General features: G+C 46.4%; 1 long non-coding RNA gene across 1 annotated transcript; it reads left to right on the plus strand.

The window, feature by feature from the left end:
- Positions 1-15: 15 nt before the first annotated feature.
- LOC117198566 (uncharacterized) lies at positions 16-10,888 on the plus strand. The gene is made up of 3 exons (XR_007475396.1): positions 16-117; positions 698-843; positions 9,380-10,888. It is a non-coding gene; the product is annotated as an uncharacterized LOC117198566 (long non-coding RNA).
- Positions 10,889-16,033: the final 5,145 nt, after the last annotated feature.

Here is a 16,033-nt window from a genome sequence, read left to right on the forward strand (position 1 = left end):
AGCGCCCCGGGCCCGCCAGGGGGCGGCCTGGCCGCGGGAGGCGCTGCCTGGCCCGTCTGGCGCCCGCGCCCGCGTCGGCTGGATGGACCCAGGAACTTCCGGCCGCCGGGAGCCCAGGTGGCGCGGGGCTGAGGGTGCGGGGCCTGAGCAGATCCATTCGAGGGGTGCAGTGGGGGCGACTGGGTGATCTTGGCTCCCCTTGAGCTGGGGCGCGGGGCGTCAGTGAGGAGCAGGGGGAGAGCCCTGAACTGTGAGTGCGGGGATCCAGCCTGGGGCCCAGCTCTGCCAGCGTCTCACCGCGCGACCTTGGGCCCCGTTCCTCCGCGGAAAAGCAGGGGGTCGATCGAGATGACTTCTAAGGCCCCTCCCGGGCCAGGCCCGGGGAGGCTGATCTGGTCTTTGACCACGGCCTGGTCAGAGTATCTCAGACCCCCTGGGTCCCTCAGGGAGGAGGACGGGACTTGCTTGCCTTTCTTTGAGCCCTTGGATACGTGAGACTTGAGAGGATTTAAAAGACTTACTGTGTCCAGAGACTTACTGTGACAAATGCCAGGAAGTTTTGCGGGGCTTTTAAACAGATGCCATCCATTGCAGCAAATGGAGCCACCGCTAACTACCTTTGAAGGGTCCAGCTCACACATTTGTTATTTATCACCCCAGGACCGCTGATGCTATAGGTATTACCTCCATTTTACAGGTGAAGAAACTGAGGCTGAGAGCGGTTTACTAACTTGCCCAGAGTTCCACAGAGGGGAGGTAGCAGAACCTGAGCTGGACTCCAGCACTGGCTCAGCTCACACCTGGACTCTGATGAGAAGACCAAGACTTTATGCTTTAAAATAGGTGATTTGTTTCTTTAACCACTGAGAGCAGTGCATCAGAATCACTTGGTAGGCTCCACCCCCAGAGCTTCCGGTTTAAGTCTGGGTGGCCAAGCATGTGGGGGGCCAACAGGTTCCCAGGTGATGCTGATGCTGCTGGAACCAGGACCATGCTTTGAGAATCGTTGCTTCGGCTGAAGGTTGGGGGTTCCAAGAGGAGCAGGGGTCCAAGTTTGGCAGATGATCCCTGGTGTTTTTACATTTTCCTTTTATACCTGAGGTTCCTGGTTGGGGTTTTCCGACATTATTTTGCCACCCTCTGGTGAGAATAGCAGCCATCAGCTAAACAGACAAGGCTCCCTGATGATATTGCAAGAGTCATCAGAGGCATAATCAATTGCTATCAGACGGGCAGGAAACAATTCAGAAGCCCAGGGGATTGCTGACCAGCCTTCAGAGACTGCCTCACCATCCTTCATTTATATTGGACATTTATAGCGGACAGCTGTGGGAAGCAAGGCAGATTCAGAGAATGTGGAATTTTAGAGCAGAGACAGGCCTTTATAAGATTCCATCTGCAATTCGTCTTTCTCCCATTATTAGAGTTGGGGAAACTGAAACCTTCTCCAAACCACACAATCACTATTAACAAACATCTTAGATTCCCCATTGCCTGTGAATTGGCCAGAATTCTGTGTACTCATATCCTGCTCTGTTACATTCCTTTACAGTTGCTAACATGCTACTCATTTGTATGCCAGGTGTTCCTGGCAGAAAAGCCAGAACTTCTACAAAGAGGGCTGTATTTTCAGTTCTGGGAGTCCCTCCTCTCACAGATGATAAACAGAAGCAACAACCTGGCTAGAGTATTCCCTTAGCAAATCCTTTGTGATAGCTATTGCCATTGCCCTAAGTGAGGCCCTGTCTCTCTTGAGCTATTACAACAATGCTGTGAAGAGGGCATGGCATACAAGTTACAGATGAGAAACCCCCAGCTCAGAGAGGCAAAGTGACCTGCCCAATGCCATCCAGCTGGGAAGGGGCAAAGCGTGACTCTCACCTCCTTCTCTGATTCCAAATCGTGCTTCTGCTGCTTCCAGCTGTTGAGTGTGAAAAAGACAGTGTATGTGTTTGTTGAGGGGAGAGTGGACAGAGGGAGAAGAAAGAAGCATTGATTACCTACTCTGCGCCCAGGATTGTGTTGGATGCTTTACATTTACTGAATATAATTATTCCATGAACACCTCTTAAGTCTGTAGAGTTTAGCATTATTATCCCATTTCACAGATGAAGAAATAATCTCAGAAAAGGTGACTTGCCCAAGGGCATGCAGCTGGTGATTTAAATCTGGGTCCTGGCTGTCTTGTTTTTGTTTTTGTGGTACGCGGGCCTCTCACTGCTGTGGCCTCTCCCGTTGCGGAGCACAGGCTCTGGACGCGCAGGCTCAGCGTCCACGGCTCACGGGCCCAGCTGCTCCGCGGCATGTGGGATCTTCCCGGACCGGGGCACGAACACGTGTCCCCTGCATCAGCAGGCGGACTCTCAACCACTGCGCCACCAGGGAAGGCCGGTCCTGGCTGTCTTGATCACACTGTCTAGGGGCAGGGGAACATATGGTTACCGCTGTTTAAAGGGGGCCAACTCCTAGGCAGTTGCAGTCTTTGTAAATGATGTAACATCAGAAGGTAGCAACAAGGGGTAGTTTGGGGATTCCTGGCACTTTGCAAAATTTGGAAGAAAAACAGGAGGGATAAATACTACAAAATGCCCAAGGAGTAAACTTGATAGGAGTTAAAGGGTCGGTAAATATAATAAAACATTGATTTCTTTCCTTCTTTTCAAGGTCCTTCCTCATTGACTAGCTATTCTTTGTGTTGAAATGTCATTGATCTGCAAGTTGTTAGTCTAGGACTTAGAATCTAAGTGGATCTTGATGGCAGAGATAAGGTGTTCTGGGCCCAAGGCCTGGGCGGGAATATCTACAGTAAATCTTCCCTCTAGCAGCCCCATGTGCCCAGTGAGTCACTCTCTTGTCCTACACTCATATCTTTTGCTAACCTACCTCTAACTTTATATCAGCTTCACACCACCTCCTAGTAGGACCTGCTAGCTATCTTGGCTCATCTGAGTCTTCTCTATCTTAGGGGCAATTTAAACCTCATTCCTCCTTAAGTCTTATCTTTGCTTAGAGAGCACTTATCTTGGCCGCTCCCCTGATACAGCTGCTGTTTATATTCTGTGAGCTGTTCCTTGGTCAACCTCATCGCATACACACAAGACACCTCACAACCCCTTTTTTAAATCTGGCCTATATTCTAGCACTGAACAGCTTGTCTTGTAACTTTCCTGTATCTCCAGCACTTTACATGTAGTAGATTCTTCATGAATATTTGGTGGATGAATGAATACATAGCCTGGGGCTATCTTTTTTGAAGGAGGGAAATTATTTCCTCTTGAATACTAAGATTCAGGAGGGCTGGCACCACGTTTTAATTGGTTCTATCCCCAGGCTCTAGGACAAGGTCTTAGTAAATATTGAATCAACATTCTTTAAAAGAATACATTTTCTGGACCTGTTTACACATTGATTCAAGTAGCTCCCCAAATGTTCTGACTTGGAATAGATTTTCCTCCTGGAGGACTGAGTGACCAAGCCTTTTTTTTTTTTTTTTTTTTTTTGTGGCCGCATTGCATGGCATGCGGGATCTTAGTTCCTGGACCAGGGATTGAACCTGTTACCCCCTGCAGTGGAAGCACAGAGTCCTAACCACCGGACCACCAGGGGATTTCTGACCAAGCCCTTTCATACAGAGCAAACAGAATGAACCCACCTTCTCCCTTCATGAACCACCTCTTTTGACCTGTTCTAGACCCTTCCCCAGAAGCTACTCTGGATGTGGGAAGTTCCCGGATGGCCTAGAATGAGACCCCAACCTGATGGTGACTGTCCGGTTGAGGGGGGGAGGGGTCAGTCTCCCCCACAAACCTGTTTCTCCTGCAGGCTGCCCCATCCATCCTTTCAAGTGCCTTTAAAATCCTTGGAGGCATCCTCGGTTCCTCTCTTCTCCTCACACTCCACACTTGGTTCATTAGCACAGCCTGTTATGTCTAGAATCCAACCACTCTGTAGCACTCTATCACTATCTTGTGGTCCAAGTCCCCCTCACCTCTCTCCTGGATTACTGTGGTAGATTACATCATGACACGACTAAGCCAGTTCATCGCAACTGGGTTCAGTGTTGCTGTAGATCTCAGTAATCTCCAGTAATGAGTGGTAGATGAGCGTACCTTGCTACTAGCAGGGGGCGCTGAGGCAATGCAAGCCAGTTTTAGCCTGAATTCTGTGCCACGGACCATCACTGATTAGCAAGCAGGTCCTCGAGTTATATGACCTCCTCTGTGAGCTCAATGAAGGCCCAGATATATGTCCTGGGTGTTCCAAAAAGCTTCCTTCTTGAAAAGATTAAGTCCAAGGCAGAAGCAACAATATTTGAGGAACAAGCTTCAATTCAGGGTCAGGCGATGGCATCCTCACTCAGCAGCTTGAACCCCAGACCAGACGGATTCCTAAGACCTAGAGCCCATTGGAGCTCACTAGATTCTTATGCCTTGCGGTGCAAGAGCAGAGGCACATGGACAGCACATCGCACATCTGGAACACTGCCTGTTTGACTGATGGACAATTATTTTGGCCATCAGGTTGCTAATGAACAGACCCTCTGCTGAAATGGCATTAAGACAATTTAAGCACTTGCAGAAGTGCCTCTGGAGTGTGGCTTCCGGGTAAAGTCCCTGCTGCCTCCACGGGAGCAGCTCTCAAAGTGTGGTCCCTGGGACCTTTTCAGAGGGTCTGTGAGATCAGCACTATTATTATTTTCATAATAATACTAGGACATTATTTTTGTTTTTCACTCTCATTTTCTCCCAAGCACAGAGGGGAGTTTTCCGGGAGTTTTCCAGAATTTACATGTGTAGTATTGCCACAGGTTGAAGGAAGAATCAGATATGAGAATGCAGCTGTCTTCTGTTAAGCCAGACTTTTTTTTAAAATACTTATAAGTAACTTTTCTTTTTCTAAAATTAATTAATTTATTTTTTGGCTGCATTGGGTCTTTGTTGCTGCGCACGGGCTCTCTCCAGTTGCAGGGAGCGGGGGCTACTCTTCGTTGCGGTGCGCAGGCTTCTCATTGAGGCAGCTTCTCTTGTTGCGGAGCACAGGCTCTAGGCGCGCGGGCTTCAGTAGTTGTGGCACATGGGCTCAGTAGTTGTGACTCACGGGCTCTAGAGCACAGGCTCAGTAGTTGTGGCGCATAGGCTTAGTTGCTCTGTGGCATGTGGGATCTTCCCGGAGCAGGGCTCAAACCCATGTCCCCTGCATTGGCAGGCGGATTCTTAACCACTGCACCACCAGGGAAGTCCAAGCCAGACTTTAAAGATATTTACAAACATGTACAGTGGTTTCTCAGGATCTGTGGAAGATTGCTTCCAGGACCTGCCCTCATACCAAAATCTGAGTCCCATAGTCGGCCCTCCATATCCACGGGTTCCACAGAGGAGGGCTGACTGTAAAACAATGCCACTTTTCTCACTAAATATTTTTTGTTTTCAAATATATCATTTTTTCAGGACTTGTCCCTGTTGCATCTACTCACCTCTGCTGTGAAAGCATCTATACACACAAATGGGCCTGGAAGTGTTCCAGTAAAACTTTACTTATGGACACTGAAATTTGAATTTCATATGATTTTCATGTCTCACAAAGTATTATTCTTCTGATTTTAAAAAAATGTAAAAGCAATTCTTAGTTCACAGGCTGTCCAAAAATAGATGGTGGGCCAGATTTGACCCCCGGGTTGCAATTTGCCAACCCCTCCCTGTTCTAGGGGGTTCAAACCAATAACACACACATATACATCATGTTAGTTCAACTGAAATGTTCAGACAATATAACAGCTTTCTCATTGTTTCTGCAAATGACCCCTGAAGGCTATTCTCAACACAGCAGCCACACTGATCCCTCTTTGCTCTAAAGCCACCAGTGACTTATCTTATTCAGCAGAGAAGCCAAAGTCCTTCCCATGGCTTGGAAGACCCTACATGATCTGCTGCCCCATCCCTCTGACTCAACTCCTTCTTCTCTCCCTCTCATTCTGCTCTAGCCTGTTCCTTGAAAAAGCCTGCTCTTTCCTCAGGGCCTTTGCACTTGCTGTTCCCTCTGCCTGGAATGTCCTTCCCGCAGATAGCCAATTAATTCACTCAAATGTCTGCTCAAATATCACTTCTCAGTGAAGTCTTTGTTTTCTTTTTTTTAATAACAGTTTTATTAATTAATTCATATGCCATGCAATTCACCCATTACAATTCAGTATACAATTCAGTGGGTTTTAGCGTATTTACAGAGTTGTGCAACCTTCACCATGATCAGTTACAGAACATTTTTCATCACTCCAAGCAGAAACCCCAGACCTATTAGCAGGCACTCCCCATTTCTCCCCAGTTTGCTCAACCCTCCCACCAATCTACTTTCTGTCTCCATGTATTTGCTTATTATGGACATTTCAAGGAATTAGAATTCCATTAAATGGAATCAGACATATGCTCTATTGTGATTGAGTTCCTTCACCAAGCTTAATGTTTTCAAGATTCATCCATGTTGTAGCATGTTTCTGTACCTCATTCCTTTTTAGGGTTGAATAATATTCCATTGTATGGAGATAGTACAATTTATATATCCACTCATCAATTAGTGAACATTTGGGCTGTTTCACTTTTTGGCTATTAGGAATAATGCTCCTATGAACATGCATGTACAAGTTTTTGTGTGGACATATGTTTTCATTTCTCTTGGGTAGATACCTAGGAGGGAATTGCTGGGTCATATGGTAACTCTGTTTAACCTTCTGAGAAAATGCCAGACTGTTTTCCAAAGTGGCTGCACCATTTTACATTCCCACCAGCAGTGTTATCGGGATTCCAATTTCCCACATCTTCTCCAACACTTGTTATTACCTGTCTTTGTGATTACAGACATCCTAGAGGGGGGTGATGAAGTGGTACCTCATGGTTTTGATTTGCATTTTCCTGAAGGCTAATGTAAAGGAAGCCTTTTCTTGATCATCCTATTTTAAATGTCAACCCCTCCTCCCTTCTCGACCCCCTCCCCCACTTCCCTGCTTTATTTTTCTATAGCACTTATTTCACTTATTTATTTGTTGTCTCTCTCCTCCCTCAGGGGATAAACTCCAGGAGGGCATGATTTTTGTCTGTTCTGTGCTCTGCTGTATCCTCAATGCCTGTAGAAGCTCTGTCCAATGGAAATAGAGTGCGATCCATGTACGTAATGTTAAACTTTCTAGTAGCCAAAAAAAAGTGAAAAAAGAAGGAGGAAACAGATGAAGTTCATTTTAATAATATTTTTATTTAACCAGATATATCTAAAACATTGTTATTTCAACAAGTAATCAATATAACAAATTACTAAGGAGATATTTTACATTCTTTTGTTCAGTCTAAGCCTTTGGAACCAGGTGTGCCTTTCACACCCTTCTCAGTTTGAACTTGCCACCTTTCAAGTGCTTAATAGCCACACATGGTCAGTGGCTTCAGCACTGAACGTGGGCCTAGAACATTCATTTTGTGAGTGTATGAACAACTCCCTCTTAGAGACGGTTTGATTAGTCACTGCCCTGGGGAGGAGGACTTTCATAAACATATTTACGTGAGGTCTTGCATGTAAGTGGTAAGCCTGGGCTTGGGTTTCCAATCCCTGCTTGCTCACTGTGACCTTGGGCAAGTCATTGTCCCTCTCCGAGCATCAATTTCTTCAGCTGTGAAATAAACATTATGGTCCCTTCCAAGCTTTCAGCATCAGAGAGGGAGGCGAGAGTGTTGCCTGTGGGGTAAAAATGATGCTCAAATGCCTTAGATTCCATACTTTTTGAAGTCAGGTGGCTTTCACCGTCACTGGGAGGAGGGCTAAATCACACAGAAAGATGGTTCTGGAAGACCTCTTGGAGAGCCCTGGTGACCTGGGGGTTTTTGTGACTGTAAAGAGGCCCTGGGATCATGATTTACACAAAAAGAACAAAGGAATCTGTCTGGGAACACCTCACCCCCCGCCAAGCCCCATCACCCTAACACAAACTGTCTCCTAGAACTATCTGTACAGCTCCCCAGCTGCGTGTGCATTCCTCAAAGGCAGGCCCTGAATCATTGAATATTCATTTCTGTGTTTGGAGGATTATTTGGAAGTCTGTGTAGGGAGGACTCTGATTTAGTTCATTTCCCTGCATCTTTTTGATTAATCCAGAAAAATGGGGGATTCAACAGGTGTTTTGCCAATATGTTAGCTTCTGCTTGCTCAAGCATTTTTTAAGATGTTATAAGGTGTCATATTAATCATAAAATCTTCAGAACCCTCTGTGGGGTGAGACTGGGGACCAGGTTTGCCTGGGGATCGTTCCTTTCAGCTCCTCTGTCCACTGTGGGGACTGTGGGAATTGGCTTTCAAAAGCCCATGCCATTAACTGCACAGCCCACAGGCTGGATTTCTCTAGGGGAAGGGCTGTGCTGGGAGTCACGATCTGCTTTCAGGGAAGGCTTGTCACTGTTTATGTAGCTTCTCTGAACTTAACCTATAGACTCGGGCAGATCGAGCAAAGCCAGGCCCCACAGTGTAAGCAAATAGGAATAGATCAGGTCAATTTGATTCGATCAGCATCCCTGGTTTGCATTTCCAGGCTTTACTTCTGGAGAAGTAAGATACTACTCCCAAAACAGTCCTCAGGGGGACAAATCTTTTGAGCAGAGTCCCTTAAAAAAATAATGCACTTATGAGTAAATGCATTGTATGTGAGATGGTTCCCCATTACCTCCCAGGACAGAGTCCATGCTGTTTCCTGTGATAGGCGTGGGAGGGTCTGGACCCTGCCTCTTCCTCTAGCCTCTCACCACCTGGCCCTTTGGGCTCTAACCCTTGCATTTCCCACATACCTCATGGATTGTCATTCATCTCCAGGCTTTGGCGTATGGTGTCCCTTCTGCCTGGCACCCCCTTGCCTTCCCTTCTTTCTGTCTGCAAAACTGGCCTCCCTTAGGTCTTGTCTGCTTATAGTGATCTGTCCACTTTGAACCCCCAGTTCCTGAGATACCCCAGGTTTGGAGCACCCACAGACCCTGGAATCTGTATTGCCGCGCATGTTACACTGGGTTGGGATCAACTGTTTGAATATTGACCCTCTACACCAATGTTCTTCATGGAAGGGATAATGCTTCCCAAGGAATGCTTTGAACTGTATGGGATATTTCAGTGGATGCAGTGACAGGAGGGTGCTATTTCCATGTGGTGGACAGGGGCCTGGGGATGCTGGCACTCCTGCAATGTAGCGACAGTCCTGCCCAGCGGAGAATATTTCTTGTCCCACAGGACTTTAAGAAGTCCAACCAAATGCTCCTGTAGGTAACACACCCTGTAATTAACCGAGCTTGGAAACTAGTAATTTTACAAATAAACTCAATTTTTTTTTTGGCGTGGTTTTAACATATGCTGACTTTTCCAGGAATGCAACTACTGTGTAAATCAAGGGAAGACCAAGTTTTGCTTTGCTCAAGAGCTTTAGCAAGGACTTATCACCATTTTGGAAAATCACACCTGTAATGGCAACATGACTCATGATAGAGAAAGAAGAAATTCACCCAGATACCTGCTGGCAAATCTAATTGTTTGAGGATTTTGCTTGACCATGGGATGAGTCCCCATACGACACACCTGGATCCGTCTGCATTTGTTGATGTCGCGGTCGCCGTGTTTCATGGTATATAAAAGTCTACTTTTTTTTTTTTTTTTTTTTTTTTGCGGTACGCGGGCCTCTCACTGCTGTGGCCTCTCCCGTTGCGGAGCACAGGCTCCGGACGCGCAAGCTCAGCGGCCATGGCTCACGGGCCCAGCTGCTCCGCGGCATGTGGGATCTTCCCGGACCGGGGCATGAACCCGTGTCCCCTGCATCGGCAGGTGGACTCTCAACCACTGCTCCACCAGGGAGGCCCAAAACTCTACTTTTGAAGCTCTTACTTTCAAATGCCAAAAATAAAGTATTGCCTGAATATCGTCTTACATCCCTTAAATCCAGATTTCTTTGTCCTAAGTAGGTGCAAGCACGTGACTACTTTATTACGTCTCTGGTGTATTAGGCCTAAGCATTTAGAGATTGAAACACATTTTATTCTAATGCTCCTTTTATTTCCCTTTTATATTCATTATATTATATTGATTTTGTCTTTTCATTACATGTATAAGTAGGTTATAATATCCATGAATTTAAAGCGGAGGATATTCAAAATATTTATTAAAGGGCGTGGGGGGATCCTAGCTGACAGTGTTGAGAACCATGCTGAAGTCTTAGAGGGCAGGGACTTCACCTCCCCTGTGTCACTGCTTCCTCCCTTGTGCCTAGCACAGGCCTGGAATACAGTAGCTGCACAGAGAATCTTTTCTGAATGATAAAGGGGTTGAGGGTGACCCCTTGGCTGAGATGGGGAACAGAGGAGGGAGGGAAGTTTAGTGGGGAGAGTGATGAGTTCAGTTTTCAATGTAGAAGCTTGGCGAGCCCTGGAACTTCGAGGGGCAGTGGCTGTGCAGAATTGCTCTCCAAATGCCACTGAAGAGGGAGAAGTACAGTCAGAGTGTCAGTCAGTTCATCTGTTTGGTCAGTAAACATTGTGAGTGGCTCTGTGTGGGATGGACAGATCAGCAGGGGCTGAGAGGCTCACTGTACAGGTGTGTGTCTCCTCTTGTGGAGGAGACACACACCTGTACTTTCTATTTCCTAGATGGGATTTCCTAGATGGGATGCTGCCTGATTCACGAATCATTGAATAGAGTCAATTAGATTTTCAAATTTCCCCAGTTGAATTTTGTATTTTGGCACCATGATTAGAGCTTGGAATTTTCAGCCCTGCTCCCCATTCTCTCGGGAAGAGAGAAGGGCTGGAAATGGAATCAATGATCCATCATGCCTATGTGAGGACGCCTCCATACAAAACTCCATACAAGAGTTTCCAGGTTGGTGAACACATCTGTGTACTGGGAGGATGTACTGGGAGGATGATTTGCACCCCAAATCCACAGGGTCAGAAGCTCCTGTGCTCGGGACCCCCCCAGACCTTACCCTATGTGTCTCTTCATCTGGCTGTTCATCTGTATCCTTTATCATATCCTTTAATAAACTAGTAGATGCATGTAAATATATTCCAGATTTCTGTGAAGCCACTCCAGAAAATTAATCAAAACTGAGAAGGTCATAGTAGCTTCACATTTAAAGCCCATGGGTCAGAAGCACAGGTGACAACCTGGACTTGCGACTCTCATCTGAAGTGGGGTGGGAGCAATCTTGTAGGACTGAGCCCTTAACTTGTGGGATCTGACACTGTCTCGAGGTATATAGTGTCAGAATTGAGTTAAATTGTAGGACACCCAGCTGGTTTCACAGAGAATTGCTTGGTGGGGAACGCCCTCCCACACACATTCGGTGACTGGAAGTGTCAGAAGTGTTGTGAGTGTGGCAGTAGTGTAAGAGTTAGGAAAGACACAGGAGGAAAAGAACCAAGGTTTTTCCAATACACATGGATAAATCTTGAAAACATTATTTAATTTCTAAGTGAAAGAAGCCAATCACAAGAGAGCACAAATTGTATGATTCCATTTATATGAAATGCCCAGTGTAGGCAAAGACATAGAGACATAAAGTAGATTGGTGGTTGCCAGGGTCTGGGGTGGTAGGGGGATGAAGAGTAGCCAAGGGAGCAAGCCATGAGGAAGAGCATTCCAGGCACTGGGAACAGCAAGTGCAAAGGCCCTGAGCTGGGACAAAGTGTGGTCTGATCAAAGAACAGCAAGAAGGCACGTATCTAAAAGAGAGTGATGAAGGGGAAAGTGGTGGGAGATGAGAAAAGAGAGGGGGCAGTGAAACTGAGCAGGACCCTGTGGGGCTCCTGGGCACGGAAGACTTTCTGCGTCCCCCATTGCTTGTTTGTACAGAACAGACTCCAGCCTCCATGACCTTCCCTGAGTTCCAAAGGGCAGATTCAGACAGTTGCTAATCAGGGAAGGAAGGGGATGCAGTGACAAGGGAGGAGGAGCCAAGAAACAATAGTGCAGCCTTGGGGCAGGTCCCGGTTCTGCCTCAAGGGATACACATAACAACGTGTTTGAGCTCTTCATAGAACTAAAACACAACAAATGGAAGACGTCAGCATTCTTCATACCAGAGAAGACCACCTGGGTCCAGAGTAAAGGAACCAGAGAAACTCATCAAAAGATTACCTGAGGGACTTCTCTGGTGGTCCAGTGGTTAAGACTCCAGGCTTCTACTGCAGGGGGCGTGGGCTTGATCTCTGGTTTGGGAACTAAGATCCCGCATGCTGCATGGCCAAAAAAAAAAAATTGCCTGAGACCAGATTAAAGGAATGCAGGCCCTGCACACACCCTAATCTTATCAGCAACCCCACCCTTGAACCATTGCTTATAAAACTCCTCACCAAATCTTCCCAGGTTGGGACACAGTTTTCAAGGACAGGAACATGCTGTGTTGCCCTTTGCCTGGCAAACCAATAAAGATATTCTTTTCTACTTCACCCAAAACTCTGTCTCTGAGATTCGATTTGGCACCAGTGAACAGAGGCTGAGTTGTTGGCATCAGTAGTAAGACCAGACTGTGTAGGGCCTTGTGGGCCACTGTCAGAGTGTTGGCTTTTACTTGGATGGAGACGAGATAACACTGGCTATTTTGAGCCAGTGGAGGATGTATTTGTCTTATGTTTTAACAGAATCCCTAAGGCAGGAGATGGACTGTAAGAAGGCAAGGGTGGAAGCAGGGAGATGGGTTTGGAGGCTACTGTGTTGATTCAGGCAAGAGATGATTTTGGCTTGGACCAGGATGGGAGCAGTGGAGGTGGGAAGAAGTGTCCAATTCTGGATCTATCTGGAAAATAGAGCTCACCTTCAAGTCTTGTGGTCTGAGCAACTGGGAGATCGCAGCTGGATTTTATCAAGTGAGGGAAGACTGTGGGAGGAAGTAGTTTCCCTGCTAGTCTCTGCTCACGTATAGCAAGAAGTTATAGCAGAGCAAACATTTTAAATTTGATATTTTTTTTCCTGAACACTAAACCATAGACACCGAGACCCTAAAGAGTGTTCATAATGATCACTTTTGAGGGCTGTGTGGTGTTCCATTCAATTCATTTACCCTAAATTACATAACCATTTCCTTGTAATTATCTAGACTGTTTCTGTTTTAATTTAAAAAATTATAGATAACCCTATAATGAATATCTTTGTGCTGATAGCTTTGTCTTTGTGGATCTTTCTTAGGAGATTTCTCAAGGGATTGATTCTCAGGAATGGATTTACTAAGTGAAAGAGTAAAAACACTTAATAGCTCTTGAGACACATTGCTAAACTGTTTTCCACAAAGACTGTGGCAGTTTATAAGGCCAGCCAAAACTTAGAGTGCGGCAGTTTCACCATAAATTAGATAGTAGAGGACATTAGCATTTTATTTACACTTTCTAGTAAAAGGGGTAAAAGCTTCAAATTTAAAATATCTTTGCATGTACTTGATTATGGTTAAGGTTGGACATTTAAAAAGTTTATTTGTGTTTCTTTGACTGTGAACTGATTATTCAGGTCCTTTGCCCATTTATTTACTAAAGTCTTAATAGTTAGGAAAATAAACTAGGGAAATTCTGTGTAAATAAATTTGTGTTCCTTTTGTAAAAATTTTTTAAAAGCCTTTGGTATGTGAATAATTATATTCCTATTTTGCTGACTGATTGATTTAAAAATTGCCATGTTGATTACAAAAACATTTCTTAGAGTGAAGCACACCTGGATTGTGTAGTGCTGTAGTCACAAATAAGGGCACACCTTCTAGATCCTTCTCCTGAGTGGCAAAGTTTTCCCACCGTCTAGTTCAAACATACCTCGCTGATGGGACCTCTGGCACTACAAAGTGCAAGGGACAGGACAAAGGGGCTTGTCCAGAGGAGAGTGACCTGCATGTTGGAGGAACTCTGGAACATGTATGAGGAGTAGCGGCTGGCAGTTCTGGACTCAGGGAATGGGTCCCAGCTGAGGGGGAGGTACCTTCTGTCTTCCTGGCGTCCCTCCAGCTGCTCCAGAGTCAGGAAGCACCTTGTTATGGGAGTTAGACTGGGAAATCTCTAAGGTCCTTTCAGTACTGAGAACCCGAGCTTCTGAGAATGACACTTTTCTGCCTCAAAGTCTTTGCTGGCCTTGGTCCCTCCTTATTGCCCCATCTTAGGCTGCTGACCACTTTGGCTTCTTCAAGGGCTGATTCAAATGCCATCTCCATAGTGGAATCTTCCCTAATCAACACCCCTCTCCTGCCCAGCCCCACCCCCCAAACTGTTAGAGCATCTGTCACTGGCTGAACTTCTTCTGTGTTTCTCCCTCACTAGACTCCGAGGCAGGGCTGGGGCTTATTCATTTCCTTGTCCTCACAGTGCACCTGAGAGGCACTCCGCTTAGGAAGCCTTTGTTGAGTTGAATGACCCCCCTCCCCAGGGGAAGCTTAGCAGTTAGGAGAACTGCCATAGTAATTAGGAGGCATCCTAGTACAATGTCGGCATCATCACTTACTAGCTGTACCTCAGTTTCCCCATGGAGCTGTTGTGAATTAAATGGACCTCTTGGAGAAAGTCATTTCGCATTTGTTTTGTAATCACTGAGCAGCCAGTACTCTCAGAGTCTATATTCCAGACACAAGGACATAACAGATGGTCTCTGGGCTTGAGGAGGATCTCAGTGGTACACAGCAGGGTAGAATGTGATAAGGTTCCTGGGAGAGGTGGGAACCAAGTGCTAGGGGGCTCTGAGTAGGGAGGAGGAACACATGGATGAGTCTGGGGAGTTTCCCAAAGGAACCAACATCTGAGCTGAGTCTTGACAAGTGGCTGGAATTTCAACAGGTGGAAATGGTGCAAAAGGGCATTCTGGCAGAGGGAATGGCATGAGCATAGGGTGGGTAAAATACGGGAAGCATTTGGGGGCTGGCCAGGAGCCCTACTTGGCTGGCACTCCAGGACTTTGGGGCTCGAAGGAGTGACAGGAAATATGGCTGAAAAAAACAGTGGTGAGAGATGAATGCAAGAGAGAGCCAGGAGGTTTTAGGGCCCGGATGGGCCCTGGTCAGAGCTGTGAGTGAAGGAGAGGTTTGTGTGGAGAAAGGACTGGGTTGTCTGGGCATCAGATCGTCAGTCCTGCAGGAGGGCAGGGGTGGCAGTGGGGATGGAGTGGAGGGGGACTGGGGAGAACACCCCTGGGTGGGACTGCCAGGGCCTGATGAGAGGAAAGGTCAAGGAGAAGAGATTGATGAGATCCCTGTATCCTGATGAGGCCACAGACTTAGCTGTACTTTATTATCTCATGAAAGTCACTGGCATCACTTCTGCACCTAATTCACCACCTTTCTCGGTAGATGGGTAGCTCTTCTCTGGAAACAACCTCTTCCAGGGTGGGGTGGGGGGAGACTTAGTCTAAATCACCGCGGCACCCAACTAGGGGACCCGTGATCAGTAGAGCTTCAGGACTCTGGTTGCTGAGAAGAGGATGAGGAGGAAGGGGAGTATGGGTGTTATTTCCTCAGAAAGGCCTTCTCTGTCCTCTCTGTTAGATTTGAATCAGGTCACCTGATTTTACCTTCTCATTGCTCCTTGCACTTTCCCTTCCTGACACTTATCACAGTTTAAATTTACATATTTGTGTGTAATTGATTGGTGCCTGTCTTTTCTACTGGATTGTAAAACCCAGCACTTAGAACAGTGTCTGGTATCTAGTTGGCACTCAGAAATATTTGTAGAGCTTTTAAGACAGAAAGCAGATCAGTAGTTGCTGGGACCTGGGATTGGAGCTGGGATTGACTGCAAATGGGCACAAGGAGTATTTCCATAGATTCGAAAACTGGATTGTGGTGATGGCTGTGCAAACTGTTTATATTTAATGAAAATCATCGCGGAATTACAGTGAGTGAATTTTTTTTTTTTTTTTTTTTTTTTTTTTTGCGCTACGCGGGCCTCTCACTGTTGTGGCCTCTCCCGTTGCGGAGCACAGGCTCCGGACGCGCAGGCTCAGCGGCCGTGGCTCACGGGCCTAGCCGCTCCGCGGTATGTGGGATCTTCCCGGACTGGGGCACGAA

This window comes from Orcinus orca, chromosome 2 (genome assembly GCF_937001465.1).
Source record: "Orcinus orca chromosome 2, mOrcOrc1.1, whole genome shotgun sequence".
Taxonomy (NCBI): Eukaryota; Metazoa; Chordata; class Mammalia; order Artiodactyla; family Delphinidae; genus Orcinus; species Orcinus orca.